A 22,650-nucleotide genomic window follows, 5' to 3' on the forward strand; every position below is an offset into this window, starting at 1 on the left:
TTAAGATGGGATAAGAGAAGTAGAGAAAAACATTTGCATTCTTTCTGTACTTAAATAATTCTAACATAAAAGCAAACTTTGATGTTATAGATCATGTTAAATTTTAGGAAGGAGGACAGTAATATGATCAAAAAATGTACATAGAGATATGAAATATTGGCATCAAGCAAAGTCAGCTAGATAGAAATTTAAAGCAGGTCATCATAGGGATGTCTTTTGCAGTTCAGAAAATGAGATTAGAGAAAGATTGAAATCATCAAAAAAGGATTTACTATAAAAAATCATAATCCCTTTACGCAACACACAAAACATCATACATGCAAAATTAAAATTCTTCAACATCATAAAGGTGACTGTAGAAAACAACGCAAATCATTACAAGATAATCATTTTTGCACGGAGCTATGCTGCCCTGTATCCCAAAATGTGCACTCTGCCCCATACCCCTATTTTATATGTGCATGGATTTGGTCGGACGGCCAGTTGTTGAACAGGGTGTTCTTTGAATTTATATGTCGAAGATCTAGATGTTAAACGGTCAGAATGTAGTATAAAATTTGAAATTCGACATTTCCGACCGCTCTACCTCCTAAACAAGTGCTACCATGCATTCGCAATTATGCCGAACTGGCATTCTACAGTCGAACATGTTGTGTTCGACAACTGGCCGTACAACCAAATCAATGCATACCATATATATATATATATATATATATATATATATATATATATATATATGTTATATATATGTATAAAAACACACACACATATATTTTTATACACATATACATATACTACCCCTAAGGCTACACAAACTCAAAACAAAATGGGAAAAGGTTAAAAACATGAAATTCACTTTTGTTATCCTCAAAGTCCTGGAAACTCAGAACAAAGCACTTTATTTTGCTTTTGCCTCTTCTTAAAAGTACTCAATTGTATTTATTCTGCTCCATTTATTACTGCTTGGTAGTAGCCTGATTAAATTGTAACTGTTACTCTAAGCCTTTTGTTTTAAGCACTTGGGCTCCAGACCAGTTGTTTTACATTAAGAAGGTTTGTGCTCTGCTCTGTTGTGTCAGGACAGGTAGCTTACATCCTTCTAAGTTGGGAATTGCTGATTGAAGGCTCAGTGTCTGTTATTCTAAAAGTGTATTAGTTCTGATTAATGCACTAGGGCTTCAGGCCAGTTATTTTTCATTAAGAAAGTTTGTGGTCTGCACTCTTGTGGGAGGAGAGGCTAGATTCTGCCCTTCGGAGCTGGGAATTTCTGGTTAAAGGCGTATTGAGCCTGCTTATTTGAACTGTTTCTGTCTGAAATTGGTGCGCCTTAGTTGCTGTAGCATAGATTAGATTCAGGCATCCTGAATCTAGTTTTGTTTGTATAACTTGAGAACTAATCAAGGCCATCTCTTTTGGAGAAGGTTCTCCTGCACTCTAGTGGCAGGAGTGTGCAGTTAGAACATGTCTGATTGAAGACTGTTGGAACAGGGCTCAGTATTGAGCTTTTTTACTGGTTAATTGGGTAATTTGTTTAAATCAGTTTGCTCGTTTTCTATTGTTATATAAAAATTGCACTTCATTCATCTGCTTTTGCTGTATTTGTGTTTCTTCCTACTTTATTACTTTATTTTGCTTTTGCTGCTTGTTCTTAAAAGTACTTAATTGCATTTATTCTGCTGCATTTATTACTGCTTGTTTGTAGCCTGATTAAATTGTAACTGTTATTTTAAGCCTTTGGTTGAAGCACTTGGGCTTCAGACCAGTTGTTTTATATTAAGAAGGTTTGTGGTTTGCACTGTTGTGGCAGGACAGGTAGCTTACATCCTTCTAAGTTGGGAGTTGCTGATTGAAGGCTTAGTATCTGTTATTCTAAAAGTGTATTAGTTCTGGTTTAAGCACTTGGGCTTTGGGCCAGTTATTTTACATTAAGAAGGTGTGGTCTGCCCCCTTGTGGGAGGAGAGGGTAGATTCTGCCTTTCTGAGCTGGGAGTTTCTGGTTAAAGGCTTATTGTGCCTGCTTATTTTAACTGTTTCTTTCTGAAATTTGGTACGCCTTGTTTGCTCTATAATAGACTAAATTCAGACCTGCTGAATCTAGCTTTGTTCGTATAACTTGAGCACTAATCCAGACTACCTTTTTTTGGAGAAGGTTCCCCTGCACCCTAGTGGCAGGAGTGTGCAGTTAGAACTTTTCTGATCGATGACTGCTGGAACGGGGCTCAGTTTTTAGCTTTTTATTGGTTGATTTGTTTAAATCAGTTTGCTCATTTGCTACTGTAATATTAAAAAATAATATATATATATATATATATATATATATATATATATATATATATATATATATATATATACACACACTCTATGCATTGCCGCTTAGCTAGGGTTAAACTATTCCTGGCGCCATAAAGTCTGTTCTTCAAATTTTGTCTTAGAACTAGCCAGTTTTTTTTAGTTTTAGCACTAAAATCTGTTTCTTTGAGCTCAGTACTTGTTCAGAACTCATTGTAAGCACTAAATAAGCTACAAATTACTACAGCACTCAACTTTCCTCACTTGTCTAGAGGAAAACAGTTTTTAGTAATTAATAAATAAGCACCTATCCAGGCATGTCTAAGGGTCAGCTCCCGGTGTTTTCTCCTGTCGACCTGATGAATCTGGGTATCTTGGGGCAATGCAGCAATTGCCTTATACATAGACAACCCTCTCCTCCTACCACCCAACACTACAACCTGTGAGAGATGCACTTATATAGCTAAACTGGAAGCAAAGCTCTCTTCACCCAAGACTGGATTAGACAGTCAAGAGGAGAAGGTAAATACTTGCACCACACCACACTCATCACATAATCCCTCAAAACCTGCACCACCAAAACACACACATAGAAACACAAAACACACACCTACATTTGTGAAGGCTCTAAATAAAAATCTGCTCAAGCAACAGAGACCTCGAAAGTAGAAACCCAAGCAACCTCCACCCCCCAACACAACCCAAATGACACATAGCCCACAAACTCAGTGTGCCATTCAACCACAGCCAATAAGGCATAACAATGTACTCAACACTCTAGTCATAGGTGACTCTATAGTCAGGCACAATGATGTTCCATTCACCATGCTACACAAGGAGAAAGTTACTGTCAGCTGCCTGTCGGGTGCCAGGATCCGTCACATAATGCACGCACTCAGGTCACTCCACAACAAGTACAAATATGACTTTGTCATTGTCCATGTTGGTGTGAATGACCTGAGACATACCTCCCTGGATTACATGAAAAGAGACATGGAGGAGCTCTCCGATCTTGTAGCCTAGGTAGGTATGACCCTAGCCCTGAGTCGCATTCTGCCATCACCCAGAATGATACCACAGTACAAGGACAAAATGATTGACTTCAACAATTGGCTAAGTTTCTGGTGTCATTCTAAGGGGATCCAGTATCTATCTATCTGCCTGTGATGACAAGATCAACAGATCACGATGCTATGCCAGAGATGGCCTGCGCCTGCTGCCCTTGGGATTCCGGATACTGGCTAAGGCTCTTGCCACCCCTATAGTGCCTTTTTTAGGCAAGGTGCATAATGACAAATTCACCACCTTAACAGGTACAAGCAAGCAAAATCTGAGGGTAATGCTACTCAATGCTAGAAGTATAAACTTCGAAATGCACTCACTCGAAGCACTCCTTAAAATGGAGAACATTGACATCTGTGCAGTGACATTGACCTGGTTCAAGGCTCCAAAGAGCAGCCCTGCATTACCAGGGTATAATTCATACCATACCTTTCGGCCACCTAAGCTGGGCCGAAACACTAAAAGTGGAAGCATGTCCATATTCATTAAGGATGTCCACACCTCCAGGCTAGTTGCTCAGCATAATACATCTAAGATTATCCAAGTGCAACTAACTCTGGGCAAGACAGCAATCCAAATTGCAACTTGCAACTGATCCCCCACCATGCCCCAGGATTCCCACTCCTCATTTCTTGATACACTAGAAAATATTAAGGTACAACCCAACACCCTAATAAGGGGCGATTTCAACTACCCCACCATTAACTGGGAAAATTACTCATGTACCAACTCTTTTGCTCAATGTTTTCTGGAATTCATAAATTCCAATGCCTTGGATCAACTTATCCACACCCCCACCAGGGGCAGCAATATCCTAGACCTGGTCATTACCAACATGGGCGACTGGTGTTCCACACCAGAGGTCAATTCCTCATTGGTCAGATCCAACCACAAGCTAATCAACCTAGACATCCACATCCCGCCCCCACCCCCATTAGGGAAACTACTGTAAAAAAATTCTCCAAAGCCAACTTCATGCTTCTTAAGACAGAAGTGGCAAACTTCACGACACCCATGCAGATGGACAATAGAGGAACGACTGCTGAATCCTACACAAATGCACTTTATAAGCACTTACATGAGTACATGGATCGTACTATCCCTAACAGAACCAAGATGCTATCCTCCAAAAAAAGGAAGCCAATCTGGTGGCCCCCCTGCCATAAACAAACTCTACAACAGAAGAAAGAAACTGTTGCAAAAAAGAATAAAATCCCATGATTGGAGGAACTCCCTGGTCAGCCTCAGTAAGAAGCTGAGATCCCTCATAAAATCCTCCAAAGCTAGTTATGAAAACAAAATTGCCACTGATTCTAAATACAACCAGAAAGCATTCTATAGCTATGTCAAGAATCTCAATGGCACCACTCAGATCTGCTCTGAGTTACAGCACAATGCACTAAATATACAGAACCAACTGATATTGCCAACATCCTGGCAGATAGGTTCAGTGCTAACTTTACCCCACTCTCACCCACTAAAGGGCCCATCTCTATACCGTGTGGTTGTGGAAAGAAAGGTCATGCTGTCAGGTGCGCAACTATTTTTGTTTAGGTGCGGGTCACAAGTTTTCAGTTATGTTTTAGTGCTACTAAGTGCTGATATCAGAAGACATTTTATATGATGCTTTGTGGCTCATGTTTCCAGTGTTTTTTCAGCCACTTCAATACCATAATGTTTGCACAATTCCCACTGCAACAGTCTTGCCACATTTATTATGCCTTTTAGTGGACAGTCCTCCTGCCCTTAGTATGTCACAGCCAGCAAAGAGGTGGGCAACTGTTTCCATTTCTGTTTTACAAAAACATTTGTCTGTTTCTCCCACGTATTCAATGGACTTTGTGAACCAACTTGTACGTAGCCCACTGTCTTGGCCGCCAATGTTAACCTTTCATCTCTTGGTTTGAATTCGACTGTCCTTAACTATTCCCATGTGTTCGATCCTGATCAACATGAGGTTCTTCCAGTTTTCTCTGCTTGCAACTATATTTATGCATTTTTCACATTTCTTGCCTTCTCATCTGGTCCTTCACCTTTTATTCTTTGTTTTGGCACATTCAGTTGCTGCCTGATTTTTATCTTCTTCTGGTTTGATTTCCGTTCCTGCTTCATGCCAATATGCTTCTGCTAAACTAAGCAGAGCAGTTCGTCTTGGATTTATTCTCCTCATGTTTCATAACTTTCACTCCTTTGGGTCTTGTGAGGTCAGCAGATGTGTGCAGTCCCACGATTTCAGATCTATACAGGTAATCAGTTTCAAGGAGGCCCATCCCACCATTGGAACAGGGAATATGTAATCTTGATATGCCCTGATTTTTATGAATCATTTGGTGAGCATGAAGCTCACAGCCAATCAGTCACTCCAGAACTGAAATCTGGGACAGGAAAAACAAATTGGTTTATAGCTTGAATTTTGTTCCTAGATGTCAACGCTGTTTTCTGGATTAAAGTAAATCTTCTAAAGTATTCCATACTAAGTTTTATTCACATTTGTTCATGTTTTATTGTTGATACTTCAGTTCTCAAATATTTATACAATCCCTCTTGCTCAAGATTTTATATCACATTCTTGGCCCAAAATGATGTTTTCTTGGTGCTGCAGTTTTACTGCTTTGAAGGTTGCTTGTGCACATTTATGAAGACCAAATGACATTCTTATGTCATCTGAAAAGGTTTTGACAACTTGCAGTTGTGCTTTCAGTTCCTCGTCTGATGAGCTATACACTTTTAAATTATCACCAAAGAGAAGATGAGAAGTCTTTACACTTTGTTTTATAAGAGCCAAATTATAACCATGGCCTAAACAGTTAAGGGCAAGACACAGCAGCGGTGACAGTCACCCTGGAATATCCCCTTTTGAATTTTTATCCCTGGGATAATTTGTCCTTTATCATGGCTTAATTGCAGAGTGGTCTGCCACTGTTTCATGGTCACTGTAATATAGTCGATCGGCGTAGGGGTATATCTTGTATATTTTTAAGCACACTCTTATCCATGAATGTGGGATACTATCTCTAAGGCCAATAACACTGCATCAGTAGGCCCAGACAATATCCTAGGATGCCTTCTAAGTAGCATGAAACATGACCTAGCTAGGCCTTTGGAATTGCTATTTAATTATAACCTCCAAACAGGCTTCATGCCCCATGAATGGAGAACAGCAACAGTCATCCCTCTGCACAAATGTGGGCCATCTACAGACTCTGGAAACTACAGACCCATAAGTCTTGCTAGTCTTATATAAAGCCATGGAAAGAATTATCATGGGAATGATCAGTAGTGATGCAGTAAACCTCCAGGTGCTGGACCCAGCCCAGTTTGGTTTTGTCAAGGGCAAATCATACCTACTCATCCTGGTGGACTTCTTTGCAAAGATTGCCAAAGCAATGGATGAGGGCAAAATGATTCAATCCGCCTACCTTGACCTGGCCAAGACATTTGACACAATACCCCACTTGGGCTTTCTTGACAAACTCAAGATGTTAGGTACAAATCGTATCTCACCTAGTGTACAGCCAGCTGGCTCACAGACAGGACTCAGGAAGTTTAGAATTGGGGAGTCCACCTCTACAAAGAGTCCAGTCATAAGTGGAGTCCCTCAGGTATCAGTCTTTGGACCACTCCTTCTTGGCATGTTTCTGAAGTCAAGGCCAATGTCAGTGTCTGGCTGACAAAATTTACAGATGATTGCAAATTAGCAGCTGTCATTGAATCTCACACTGACACAAATATTCTCCAGGTGGGGCTGACACAGACAAACAGCTGGTGTCAGAGCCACAGACTGAACTAAATGCCAAGAAATGCATAATGGTATCCTTCAGGAAGTCATCCACCCCTGGTAACTCATATTGGCAACACACCCCTTAAAGATGACCTAGTCAGGGACTTGGGGACACACACAGATAGTAATCTAGCCTTTGACTGTCATGTGTCTACAGTGGTGAGGAAATCCTATGTTGTGCAACATATAAACAAAGGTATGGCATCTAAGTCCAAGGAAGTCATTGTTCTACTTTATTTGGCATTTGTCAGACCTGTCATTGTGTACAGTGTCCCCTTTGGTATGTACCTAACCAGGTGTATGCAACATTTGACATGTCCACAGAGGTTCCTCGCTAAAAGAATACAGGGCTTAAGTAAAATGTCCTACGCAAACCACCTCAAGGCTCTATCCCTGTATTCTGTCTCCTACAGGCTTTTGAGGGAAGGTCTATGCCTGACATACAGGGCATTGTCAGACCCCTCTCTGGGCCTCCTGCATATCTACAAAGCCAAACAGCACCAGAATTACCTATTCTATAAACTTAAACATTGCCTGTGATGTAAATAGGACCTGCTGGAGAGACTGGTATGTGGAACAGGCTTCCCATCCATGTGAAGCAGAGTTCCTCCCTAACACAATTCAAGTGCAGCCTGGATAATTAGATAGGGAACAGGAAATTCATCCCTGATTTGCCACATAACAGACAAAGGCAACCTTTAATGGTTCATCTCCCAAGCCCCTGCTTTCACTTAAGGGTCATACCTGTCAACTTCTTAGAGCAAGAAATCTGGGCAAAGCCATAAGTAAAAGTGGGACAAAGGTCCAAAAATGGGGACAATTTTTAAATATTGCTCTTACAAACTTAAAAAGTTGATAGAATAATATGTTTTGCATTAACATGAATTTACTGAAGGGTATGAAGACTGAAACTTGAACGTCTGTTGTCATTTTCTAACTTCAGTCCTTCATGGTTTGCCACTAATTGACCAGAAAACCACAATTTTATGAAAATGGACCAAAAATATGAGGCAAAAATCTGTATAGTTGAGAGGCATGTTAAGGGTATCAGAACTTGTCAGAGATTTGGGATGCATAGCTAGGCTTAAATAGGCCCTTGTGGTCATTAGCTTAGTAAACACCTATAAATCTATGAAATATGGGCAAATGTAAAAGACACTATTAGTGAATTAAGAACATTGAATGTACAATATATTAAAACAGATAATTAAGGGTGATTGGTTATAACTGGCTATAGTATTTAGAAATAGGCTGTATTTATATTGTGAAGCATAAAGAAAGATCCACTCACTTACTCACTCTTTAGAAGATGTACTTGACTCCTAGAGTGGCCAGAGAAGTAAACAAAAGAGATATTCATTTACCATACAGATTGATGTTATATGACATGTCATTATAAGACATAAATGACACTTGACTTGTACAGCTTGTTAAAGGTGGACAACCTTAGGACTGGGGTCCTTTTTTGGCATTGCCATAATTCACAAAAATAAAATTAAACCACCTTTGTGAATAATAATTCAGTAGGGTCTAAGACAGATCTACTTGTTGCATATGTCAATGAAGTGTTAAATCCAATCATTTTTAAGATGGATTCTTATATTAAAGACACTGTAGATTATTTTAAATAAACTGAACTTGTTAAAGAAGAGAACTCTGCTAATCACTCTTATTACAGCTACATTTGTTATAGGCTCCCTATATATCTGCATACCTGAAAAAGGAGCTTTGGAAATTACTATATTTTTGGTCAGCAATAATGGATTAATCAAAAAATGTGTATGTATTGTTTGTAGTTTAATGAATGTAGTTTTAGAAATTAATATCTTTATTTTTCAAGACATTTTTTTCAATAAATTAGTGGTATATTGATGGAAGCAAGAATTGCAATGGGAAATTGATTGCTTGTTTAAGTCTGACTAGTTCTCTAAGAAGTGTTATATTTATGTTTCATTGACAAGGTAGTGAAAATGATTTTTTATTATGCAGAAATGAACACTAGTACTGATTTACATGGTATAACTAGTACTTTATCTAGGGCAGGGTCACACTTTTGTGTGTTAATATTAATTTTGGTCATAATATAAAGGGTTATGATCGAGTCTCTTATTGTAACCATATTATTACATGTTCGAGACACTGATGCTGAGAAATTCACATCAAGAGCAAAGCTCAAGAGGTGAATCTTGGCATCCACGTCAAGAATTATTATTGGTGTGGTTATTGTTACAATTATTATTGTTACACACCTCCAAAACTGCTGTTATGGTTGGGATTTGCTCTACAATAGCACGTAACTGGTATGTAGAGCATGGATTGCAGTGATTACACTATGATATTTGGGAAAAGACAAATCAGTTAAGTACTAGAGTGGCACGAGTCCCAACCTTAACAAATATTAAGCACCCCTGCTTAAATTGTTAAGGATAGGTCTCAGGCTAAGCAGCAAAATTTACCAGTACTGACCACCAAGAGACAACTGCAGAGTAAAAGATTTGTTTCTGCCTGCTGTCCATCAGTAATGCGTCCTAACCTGCTGTTATAAACTTAGAAAGTTACCAAAATAAGAGGATGTGTGTTTGCCTGCATTGTCTAAAGGACACAACATCTGAAACCTAATATGTCATTATATAGTGTCTTCAATCCTCAGCAACATGTCCAAAAATCACAGACTTTATGAGAAACACACTAAACACATGAGACAAAAATCTGGGCAGTTGAGATGAATGGAAGTTAAGTGTTCATATAAAGGAATGTGTTACAGGCTTTTTGAAAGCAGTTGCTAAGTGCCTTATGACTTTAAAAACTGGCAAAACACAACATTTTTTTTTTCATTTTTACTGTAACTAGTACTACATGGAACAGACAAAGAATTTTGACTGGTTTGCCAACGTTAACCTAATATTATGTGTTTTTGATATGGATGCCAAAATTCACCTCTCAAGCTTCGCAGTCGAGGTGAATTTCTTGGCACCTATGTATCAAACTTATAATAACTCGGTTAGCATCTGCGACCCAGTCATAATCCTCTATATCATTTCTCCTGTTCTGGAGCATAATCATGGCACTCCATGCACTACAATAAGTTAAATCTACTATTTTAGGAAATTCAATTTTTAAAATATTTAATTGCTCAACAAAGTCTGATATCCCACTTATGTGAAAAAGAGTGCTTTCTAGGATAATTTCTGATTATAGAGATTTTCTCAAAAAAGTGACTTACCTGAAATAGAGATTGTCATTAAGAGCTTGTTGGAAGTATTATTAAGGATGATACTCAAAGTAGGCATTATGTCCATGTGCCTGTTATACAAATGGGTTACTTATACAAAGAATTGTCTTTGCAATTTTTTTTTGTCAATTTTCAGGAAATCAGAGATGTAATTCAAAACAACTAGAAAAATTAAAAATGTACTGAGCATGTCTTTAATGCAGTAAGTAAACGTTCAGCTTTGCATATGAAACAGGTACTTTTTCTCCTGGCTAACCTTCATACCTTTCTAATTTCTCTCATAAACCTAGAATATAAATGTAACTAATATCAACATCCAGCCTTATGTGCTCTATGCCTCTCATCCTCCTGGACAATTTCTTTAATATCTTAGTTGCTTTAGTGAATGATACCTATTCGACTGCAATTCTACCTGTTGTTTTTTGTAATACTACCTATTGATTGTAATGCAAATATTTTTCTTTGCAATTCATTATGTGATGTAACTTTGTATTGTGGAGCTTTTCTCCCCAGGCCTCCACTGAAAATGGGCTCTTGAGCCCTGTGGGCCTCCCTGGTCACTAAACTGGAATAAATAAATACTTGTCGAAAAGGATTGCTGAAAAATCTGATTTTTTTAAATGACAAACTATGTAAAAAACAAACCATCAGGCATGTACTGATGAGTTTTTTTCTGATTGCAAATGTAGTGCATACATTACTGAAGGGCTGTACATTTCTTTACGACTCTGCTGCTGCCGCTTCTACATGGGTAAAACCATGCAGAGGTTACTGAAATGTATTTATGAACAGTATGATGAAATTAAAAACAAAACAAAAAAACAGGAAGTTGCATATCATACAGAATGCCTTCTGTATAGTTCATTCTGACTCCACTTCTCTGAGGCAAAGGATTTTGCTACGGTATTGCATTATTTACTGCTCAGTCTGATAAATAATCATATGCCGAATAATTAGTCTGCTTTTGTTCTTTATTAAGCTGTAACTTAGAAATTGTTCCTCTTTTTATCATTAACCAATATGTTTTAGTTGATAACATTTTATGTATTATGTCAGAAAAGTACATGACTGTTATTCTTGATGCATGTGTGATGTATTTCAGTCTGCTGTAAGTATTCTAACCAGTTTTGCTTCTTGAAGCATGATTCTGTGCACTCTTCCATTTCTTCATTTTGCTTTTCCAATCTTAGTTACTCAGGTCTCATAGATTCTAATTATTCTCTTGAAAAGTATTTTAAATGCTGACCCTTTAATCATTCTGTGGTGCCATTACTCTCAAAGCTCATCTTCGGATTCCAAATATTCCTTCATACCATTTTTTTAATTACTAGATATCTTACTAGCCTTAGTTTTAATTGATGGGCACATGGATGGTTATTTTCTTCTGTTCTCCCAATATCTGTTATGGATGGTGCATTGATCTAAAACACAAGTTTTCAAGTGCATTTCCTTAATTATGTTTCTCAGAAGAGCTGCATTTGCCGCAAAGGAATGCCTTCTACTCTCTCTCACAAATTCACCACTAAAAATGAGAAATGTTCAATTTTAGGAATATGAATCCTTCAAATGTTTCTTAGTTGACAGACACACACTGAGGAGCTGACAACTGAGTTACCCATCCAGTGTATCTACTCATGACTTTATTATCTGACTGAAGTTTCCAGCACTAAGACTGTTTGCCCCATCATTTTCAGTTTTTTTTTTTGAATGATGTTTCTAGTGCTATGAAAAAGGCTGCAATATTCTTAATGAGAGTATAAATACTGAAAAATAAAACACTTTTAAATTGTGCATGTTTTGGTCTATCCCGATCCATTTCCCTTCTTTGTCCTACACGTGGAGTGACTCTTTTGACTTGAGTTGATGTTTGATACAGATCGGTATACTGCTCTTTGATTGTTCTTTTGCATCCATCAGCAAACTGTTCCTCCTGCCCAGCTCAGCTATTCTTCATTGATCTTTAGCCTTGAAATAAAATTAGGTCACAGTTCAGGATGCTAAGCTAGTTCAGATTCATATTATAATGGGACTACACAACACTATGAAATTAAAACAAATGAACTCTTACACTAAAACTAGTGAATTTTGCTCCTTAGGGTTAGGAAACACTATAATAAAATATGAATCTCCATGGGGTTGGGAGGGTGGCCTAATAGTTAAGGTGTTTGCCTTACAAAAACAAAGTGCAGGGTTTGAGTCTCACAAGGGATAATTGGCTAGGCTTAAAATGGCTCGCAAGGGCATTTAGCTCTTAGATTAAAACACAATCTAAAAATATTTAAAAAATTTATTTTCATTATGTTGAAAGAAGTTGACCTTGACCAGAGGGGATGTGATTGCAAAAGATTTCTGGCAAGTCATGAATTATATAGGCAGCTTAAGTTAAACACACAAACATTAAATATGTTCTTAAGATGAGACTGCTGTAGAGGTACTTTTATTTTTACCCCCCTGTACCAATTGCTCTTAAAATACATTATTATATATTATTAATCTAAACTATTTGTAAAGAAGTTTATTATTATTATGCATATATTTTAAATATATATTTTATAGCAAATGTTTATATTTGTTTTTATTGTTTTGATGTATGACACATTTGTACATGTGTATACAAACAGAATCATTAGTACTGGTCCCTGTTTCCTTAGCATAAATCGTGATTTTTTTTTACACAAATTAGGTTTGCATCATGCTTTATTTGATTATAAAAGGTATTGCTGATTAGGTTATTTTTGTTCTGATCAAGTCTCATGTTCAACTATGAGACCAAAGCATGTAAATGATTGTGTTTCAGTGTTTAATAAATTGTGAGCCTGATTTTGCTGTCCTTCTTGGGATATTTTCTTTTCTTTTGTTTTGTTTCAGTTATCTCACCTGGTTGTTGTTATCTTTTTTGTTTGTTTTTATTCTACTACTATAAAATACATATCTCACATGAGTGTTAAAGATGGAGCTCAGAATATTTGAGATTCTGGTTAATGTTCAAAGTCAAAAGCCAGGTATTGGGATGCAGCCATATCATGATATGGCAGGGAACCCAAGGAAATCTACATTATTATATTGTGATATGGCAGTGATTACAGGGATATCTACATTACTATATTGTGATATGGTAGGGATCACTGGGTGATCTACATGACCTTATCATGATATGACATAAATCACTGAGAGATCTACATGACAATATCATAATATGGCAAGAATCACAGGGAGATCTACATGATTGTATCATGATGTGGCAGGGATCGCTAAGAGATCTACATGACTATATCATGATATGGCAGGGATCATAGGGAGATCTATGTGACTATATCATGATATGGCAGGGATCACTGGGAGGTCTACAGCACTAGACACACTGCATTTAATAGGTCTGCTAAGTTTTGCATGTGCTATACCCAGGCAGTGACCTTAAATACCAAAATCACACTTGCACTGGAAATTGAGGGAGCTTGGCAGATCATGAAGACTGCATACCAAGGTTAATACCAATGTGTTCTTAACACTTTGGCATATGTCATTTCATGCAGAGCCATCAGCATTTTACAGCAGCACAATTATGCGTTGTTACATGTGACTAAAATCACATCATGGTACTGTCTGTTATCACCATCATTTATCATGCCATGCATGCCTATTACTCTCTGTAGAGGTCAGGTGTTGCCTGCCTGGGCACCTATGATTTGCACAAAAATCTTTGAAAGGACTCCATGAGCACATTAATCTGCAAAAGCAGTTAATGTAACCTAGCTAGCACACAATACACATATGTATAATAGTCCACAGTCAAGACACCAGCACTAATTACCACCTGTGTCCTCAAAACAGCAGGTTCTTAGGATTGAGTGGCATCACCAGCACACACCAGAGTTCCAGAGTCTGTATATATGTTCCTGCATGCTCCAGCTCTACTATGATCCATGCCACAATGGCCATCACAGGCACAGTGACGGCACCCAGCATGTGTTCACCAACAAATACCTGTGTGTCACAGGCTGTATCTTTTACATGCATAACATCACCCATGGCTGAACACATTAAGACTGTCATGGCAGGCAGTGACTCCTGACTACTAGCAGATGTGGCACCCATAGCCACAGTATTGCTGTGTGCTTTACCTGCTCTGATAACTTAAGCGATATCTGCAAAAGAAGCAGCATAGTAAATCACTAATTACCAAATACTGGCAATATATATGTGCATGAATCATGTTTCAAGCTTCAGAAATATACATACCACATATCCACTTCTTCATCTGACAACAGCATGTTGTATGCCCAGAGGCAGTTCAACATTAAAATGCATGGTTTAATGTCTGTTACATATAGGGGTGCAGCAGAAACAGCTGTCTCTACACCGCCTCCTGGAATTGTCTATATGAATCCAAAACTACCAGGTAGAAACCAAAAACTTATCTTCTTCTGTGGCACTGTAGGTGGTATCACCATCAGACTATCTGATTACTTACAGCAATGCATTTTGCTCACCATTATGTAATGTATGGGATGTCCATGATACGTCAGCACTAGGTTTGCACTGTGTGGCTTTGAACTCTTACAATATTCACATGATGGAGTACACCTTCCCACAGATGGTCCTTTTGCTAGTAACAACCTTCATGTGTTAGAGAAGCCAACCCATGCTGAGAAGATCATTCTTCTCACATGTGAAATTACCATGTTTTATACATGCAGTGGCTATGATCCTCCTAAAATATACCTTTATATTGGAAAATCAGCCATATTTACAAAGGATATTTTTGAATCATATTAGTTTTTGAATGGAGTTATATGTAACAATGAGATAGTGAATACTGGTGTTACTTGATAGATCATACAAAACTCCACTCACCCCCTTTGGGCTGGCATGGATATTGGAGGCAGGATCCTGCTATGTATTCCTGTCCTACAGCAATGACTGGCAATTCAAGGATGCACTGGTGCATGCTGGCATGTTGCACACATGGCCATCTCAGCTTGGCTGTATACATGTACATGTACACTAATGTATGTACTGACATTCATGTGAAAGAGAAGGCATACTTGATAACTCACCTGCTTCAGTGGTACAAAGACTGAGGTTTTGGTGGGTGTCAGGGTGCTATCAACATCATAAATGCTTGGGAGGACTTTGTCATTACCCTCCAGTGATAGAGTGATATTCATGGCATATTGTGTCAGGTACATCATAACTTTGTAACCTGTACTAGAGAAGACAGGATGAACTGCAGGAATAGCAGCATTGGTTGTAGTAAAACAGCATAAGGGTTCTGTAATTAAGATAATAGATATGCATTCTGTAAAAAGTAAATTATACCTTCAGCTGCATCAGTCCACATGCAGGATCATCATTGCACTAGTCATGCTTTGGCTGACACGTCATTAATGGAATCTGAGTGGTGTGATGCCATATAATGTTGTTTATTATCCAATCTGTTACGCATCTAACTTGGGAACAGCTGCTCTGCACAGCAATGCATGTGGTTCCATTATATATACTGCAGTATGATGTTACATTCCAGTCTTTGCAGGCCCTTATATATACCATCATGCATATGACCATGGTATAAAAGTAACGTTACTCATCACAGGAAGTTACAAATGTGACAAAGCTGTTATTTCTTGCACTATCTGCATATATAACTGAGAATAACACTGGATAGATTTGGGTGCATTGTCTAGTGTAAAATAAGTATACAACTGTAATGATTCTCATTAGCTGATCCTGAAATCAAATGTCCTGATGATACTGGGACATATTTAGAAGCCTCATCAATGGTATCCACAAATATCAATGGTAAAGACTTAATATATATGTCCCAGTACTAGGTTATAACACTGACATTGAAATTTAGGTTGGTAGATCTCTGGCTTTCCCAGTGTAGCATGCACTTGTTGAATTCATAATTCCATTGTGCTGTGATGCAAATTATGAACATCTGTATAATGATCGATAATGGTACATTTTATCTGATATTTTTACATGCATTGTTCTATTATAATCTGCATTATTATTTATTTTCTGCAGTACAGGATTTCCATAAGAACACAATGACCTACCAAGGGAAACTGTGCTAAATATCCCTCCAGTCTATAAGTGTATATGTTAGTAGTGATGTGCCCTATCCCTCATTTGTAGTAATTTCACATTTTTGCAACTTATTCCACTGATCGTGTATGTGTGTGTGCTGGCCGCTTCTTTGGATTTGGTACTATTTCTACCATGAGGCGGTCCCCACATGACTGCTGTTACTGGTGATGTGCCCTATCCTTCATCTGTAGTAATCTCACATTTTGCATCATACAAACATTAGTTTATGTCTATATCCTGCCATGTGACATGTGTCTAACCTCTGTTAGTGTATGGCCCTATTCTGCGATGCCTACTCCCCATTTATTCAATGCCATCCTCATCTGCCATGTCTGTGCTGGAAATCTGCCAAGGACAGCAGGCCAGCTATCACGGCCTATGGGTCTACCCTATTACTTGTGTTGTTTGTGCTAATCTCCTCTCCTTCCTTGCTGTGTTTTTTTTCTCCAAAATTTAAAAAGGGTTCCTGCTCAGTATGCAGAACACTGTTGTGACAACCTTTCTACGAGTGTTCTTACTTCATGTTATCTCTGCACATTTGACTGAGTACCTTTTTTGTCCCACTTGCTACTTCTATTGTTTGGTGCATGGCCCAGCAAACTGCTTTTGCCATCACTGCACATTCTTCATAATCTGGACCTTTGGTGTGCTTCAGTACCATTTTTATTTGCAGTTTTGGCTATGTTTCTGCATAGGTCCTGTGATCAGTTTTGTAGTGTACACTTCTGCTTTGTATGTAGAGAATGCTACTTGGAGCATTGTTATAGTGGTTCATGCTCACTCACAACTGGTGCATATTCTTAGCAAACTACATGCACATGGTTGTATGTGTCAATCTTGCATTCATAGCCATACACATCATGTGTGGCATTACATTTTCTAATAGTTTTTCTTCCACTTGTCATATGTTATGCTCAGCATTGGGTTTTATGAACTCCTGCAGTGGTGGTGCTGCGGTAGCGTTGTCGCCTCACAGTTAGACATTGCCCATTCGATTCTCAGTTAGAGCGTCTTCTGTGTGGCGACATGCATGAACGGGCGTTCCTTCGTTGAAGGTTGTGCGTTAGGCCCGGCAAGCCAGCACATGAAACTCTACTGCCAATGATTAGCGGACCGGAGTTCCGCTGTGGCGACCCCTAACCGTGAAAAGCCGAGAGACACAAACAAACAAGTGGCTCTTCATAATCTTTTCTTTAATGTTGACTATACCATCAACATTTGTGGGTACCCATGTACCTGTGTTAGCTAATATGGGTAACACATGTATAAGGGTATCCACACATATACATATGTTAGCTAATATATGGCATACTTGCATTGTTATGTGTCTGCTGTTTTTCCTATGGTGGGGTTAAATTGCTGTTGCAATGTAATGAAATGCCACCTAAATGAAGACACCCTGCTATTGGCAGCTCTGTGAAGTTGTTGCTATACATTTTGTTTGTATGGGGTGCTCATTTATTTGTGCTATGACTGCCCTGCTGGATAAGGCAAAGTGCATTTCATTTGAGTACAGCATAAGTCTCATCATGGCATATACTTATATTTTAGGCTATATCTGCCATCTGTTACTGGTTGTCATTTGTGCACACTAGTTATAAAACTGAGGAGTGTGGTTTGAAGTTTTCCTGTTTATCAGCAACTCATACTGTGTAACATGTAGTGCTCAGGTGCATAGCCCTCAACCTGTTAGCACAAAACATTTGGACAGAGGCAAAAATAATGAGGGTGACATATCCCCAAAAACAGAGACAAATTTTAAATATTGCTCTTATAAACTTACAAAGTTGCTAGAATAAAAAGTTTTGTGTTACTATACATTTTCTGAAGGATATGAAGTCTGAAACTCAAATGACTGTCATTATTTAGTGAATCTGGTTTTCGCTGACTTGCCACAAAAATCCAGAAAATCACAAATTTTATGACGAATAGACCAAAAATGTGTGGCAAAAATCTGGACATTCTACAAAAATCTGTATAGTGGAGAAGTATGCTCATGTGTATGCATATGTGTCTTGGACATATGGACGTGTATTCAGTTTCCCAGTCATATTGTCCCATATTTTTTCATTAATTCTTTTGGATTATATGCCAAGGTCAAACAATGTGGCATGTCTCCAGCTAGTGGAAGTTGGCTTTACTGTCCTGAATGTACCCATAAATACATAAAAAACAAAAGTCATGGGCATTCAGAAGGCATGTATCTGAAACACTGATATGTCCTTACATGTTTATTTGTATATATTCCAAAGGCCTGCATTACAGAAAGTTTAAGGTATTACACAATGAAGATTCTTGCTTAGCTGAGTCTTTCTTGCAGTTTTTACTGCAATATTTACTGTTACACGTGGATCTTTTTTGGGTGCTTTTGAGGCTTGAATTTCTGTGCATATCGTTTGTGACAAACTACAAATATCGCTCAGGTTTCCATTTCTGTGTTATGAACTGGTGGATAGCTAGGGATCTGTGGACATTTAATATAATTAACTTGCACAAAAACTCTCTGTTAATCTGATTTTGGTGGGTTATGTGCCCTGCATGAGTGCTCTTCATAGATATGTACTTTGGCTGGCAGAGTTCCACTTTTTGTCTGTTCACATTTTTATTCCTTTTCTTTTTATGTGTTGAGCATTCCCACAAATTGATTTGTGTTGCTTCTAACTTTTGAGACTGAACATTTGTTTCAGGGTTCTGAAATGCAGATTTATTCCATTCTTCTCTGCCACAGTTTAAGATATTTTAATGTTTGGTTAAATGGGAACTATAGCACAGAGTTTTAGTTATTTGGTATAGCAAGTTCACAATACATTTTGTTCTTTGTTGCCTTATTTATCCTACTTCTGCTGATGCATGTATCACAATGTGATTTATGCTTAAAATGATAGTTTGCAGTTCGGTGTCATGCATAATCTTAATCTGTCTTTTTGCATGCGTTGTCTAAATTCCCAGTGTCTTGTGATCTGGTCCAAAGTTTCTTACCATGACCGCAAAATATTTAACAATTAGTTTTCTGCTTCTAAATTACAACTGTGATAAGAAACATCCTTGGTAGATCATTTGTTTTCAAACAAAGAAGCAAAATCAGCAAACAAACAAATATACAAGAGAAACTCCTAAGAAATGAAAATACTTTCTTCTGGTAGTGTTTTCAAAGTCATTTAATTTTTCTTCTGTTATGGTATATTATTTTCTTCCATACTGCTTCTAATCTGATCTGCAAAGTAAATAAAGAATTAGGTTGCTTGAAAAAAAGTAATCAAAAGCCTTACGGGTGAGATTTATGGCTTCTGTAAACTGTTCAAGATTCTATTTTATGTTTTTTCAGCTCCTTGCATAATTTATTACAGAATAGAAGGTAGATACACCCTGGTGTTTTACTTGAAAGTTGAAATTTTCACTTTTTCATGCTTACCAGACATTAGTAAAAGCTGATGATTGATATAAATTATTGTTCAAGATTTATTTACAGTTGAAAGTATTTTATTAGTTCTTGGCTGGGATTCATAAAGAAGTCTGCCTGCCATAAGCATGCACTTCTGCAGTAAAATGGGGTTGCTTTCACAATTATGGAAAAACTGCAATTCAAAGAATGATTAGCTGCAAAAAGGAAAGATTTCATTATTGGCTAATATATGTGTTTCTGAATCACACGCTAGTGTACTGCTAGTGCTAAACAGCATTTCGCTATACTTATCACTACTGGTGGCCCATGCATTTCAATCTGACACACACACACACACACACACACACACACACACACACACACACACACACACACACTCATGCTCTCACCTCACAGACAATCCCACATACATGCACACAGACACTCACCATACATGAAACACACTTCCTCCCCACCTGATCACACACATAGACACATGTACCCAATCACCTATACAGACACACACACCTCCACTACATATCCCCTAACTAACCCCCTACTGTGACCACCCATTAGGACTTAGCATTGGCGGTAGCCCTTTCTCAATCCCAGGGTCTTTGGGTGTTTGCTTATTCACTAATAAATAAGTGATTAAAAATGAAAAGATCTTACGACTTTTGTTAAAAATGATACATTTCAGATAACTGCACAATGGTAGACAGCTGCAGAAGGAAATTACTAGAAATCCCTTATCCTTTATGCACAACATATACGAGACATACCGTACATCTTTTTATCTTTAAGGCTGAACTTTTTGTTCAAGTATAATGATACATATAATGGTGATGCATCTTATTATTTTTCCAGCAAATGCTATGTTTTTGTTTGGGGAGGGCAGTTTGTTATGCATGCCAGTACTGGATGACCCACCATTAGGCAGGCTAAAACTTTTATTACCATGTAAGACTATTTTATTTGTTTTGCTGAGTTACAGAAACTTCACATATAAGTTTTGTCAGTAACTATATGAAAAAGAAACACAGGAAAAATGAGACACACAAAGCTATAAAACAAAACTTGGTATCTAGCAGGGGCAGTCCACGAAAAGTGAGATAAAGTATGCCTTCACAAAAGGAGTACAGAACACATGAAGCAGTCTTCTCAAAGTGGTAATGACTTCAAAATCAGTACTAAGCATCAAGAGTGCATAAGACAGGGCAAAACTTTAGTGAAAGGTTGGAGAGAAGTCTTTTAATTTATATAACTGACAGATGATACTAAGCAGGAAACTAGAATACTGGATGTGTATATATGCACTCCGTGTTTATGATTCTATGGGTCATTATCCACTTCCTTAAAACTGTTGCCTAATGCAGTAACCACTTTCTTTCAGATCCACAAATGTATGCTGTTCCTCCCAGTTTTACATAATATTGTTAAAACGGCCTTCCATTAACTCAAGTTATTTCTGCTTTTTATACTTCTTCTATAAATAACTTCATAAGAAGATTTTGTTAACTCATATGAACACAAAAGATTCACATTTTACTGCCGTTCTCCTTCTGAACTGCATGCATTGTTTAATGCAGGGAGGAACAATGTCTATGCTTTTACGTGCACACTGCATCCTACTGAACTGAGGTATCAGATTTAGCACTGTCACATTTGTTATGTTTAATTGATTACATTAAAAAAAAAATTCTGCATAGAGGCAAAATCGTCCTTTCCTTCATTATAACAGAGGGAGAAATAGTTCACTTCATAGTTAAACGAAAAAAGTTACCCCTTGCTGTTGCCATTCATTTTGCCGATCTTGAACTGAAATGTCTAGTTTACATTCAACCTGTTACTCTACTCACAGCTCAATGCATGCCAAGGACTTGAAACACATCTCCAAGCCAGCCCATAACATCTCTGTCTTTGTTGTATTTCCATGAGTCTAAGAATAATTTTTACAAATAAAGCAACTAGTTATTTTCCATATTATCTTATCATTTCATGTACAATGTAACTTTGTGTGCAAATCCTTAGTGAGTTTGTTCATACACTGTCACAAAAACAATAAAAATGAGGCAAAAAAGCAGTGCCACAACCAGTGTAAAGGCTGAATAACACCTTTAATATTTAAAAACTGAGCGCTTTTACCAAGACAGACAAGCTTCAAGACAAGACAGACTTCATCAGAGTTAACACCACAGTTCTACAATAAACTTTTTCTGTGAGTCCCGGCACTTCCACACAGGTTGAGTTGGCGAATCAACAAGGCAGTAACAACTCCAAAGACAACTTAACATGAAACCATTTTACTCACATGGAGGGGGAATCTATTGACATATGCCGGTGGTTGGATGTGACAAAAACTGACCACAATACACCGGTAATTGAGACTGCTGGTAGAGGTTCGCTAGATTTGCAGCTTCGGAAATTTGAAAGTTTATTAAAAAGGTAAAAGAGCATCCAAATGGACAATAATTTATTTAAGTAAATGCATTGCTTTGAATCAGATCCCTAGTGGATTAAGACTTCGGAAGTTCTCAGCTGGTATGGAACCTGGTTCTTTGATGCATCAAGAATTACTGGACCTTTTTGATAGAACCAGGTTGGACATTGTTAAAAATCATCATAAAAGAAAAATGAAAAAGAAGTTATGTTTTACCATAACGTTCCATCTGTTTTACCGATCTTCACTAATCCTTGACAGTGGGCTCGGTTTCGAGAGACTCGGCTGTTTATTTCAGCTTTTGCCTTCCAAACTCTCAAGCCAGTCACTACTCATAGTGCTCCTCTTGAAAATTACCTCAGATTGAGTTT

Source organism: Protopterus annectens, chromosome 3.part0, assembly GCF_019279795.1.
Source record: "Protopterus annectens isolate FY-2018-M chromosome 3.part0, PAN1.0, whole genome shotgun sequence".
NCBI classification, from domain to species: domain Eukaryota; kingdom Metazoa; phylum Chordata; order Ceratodontiformes; family Protopteridae; genus Protopterus; species Protopterus annectens.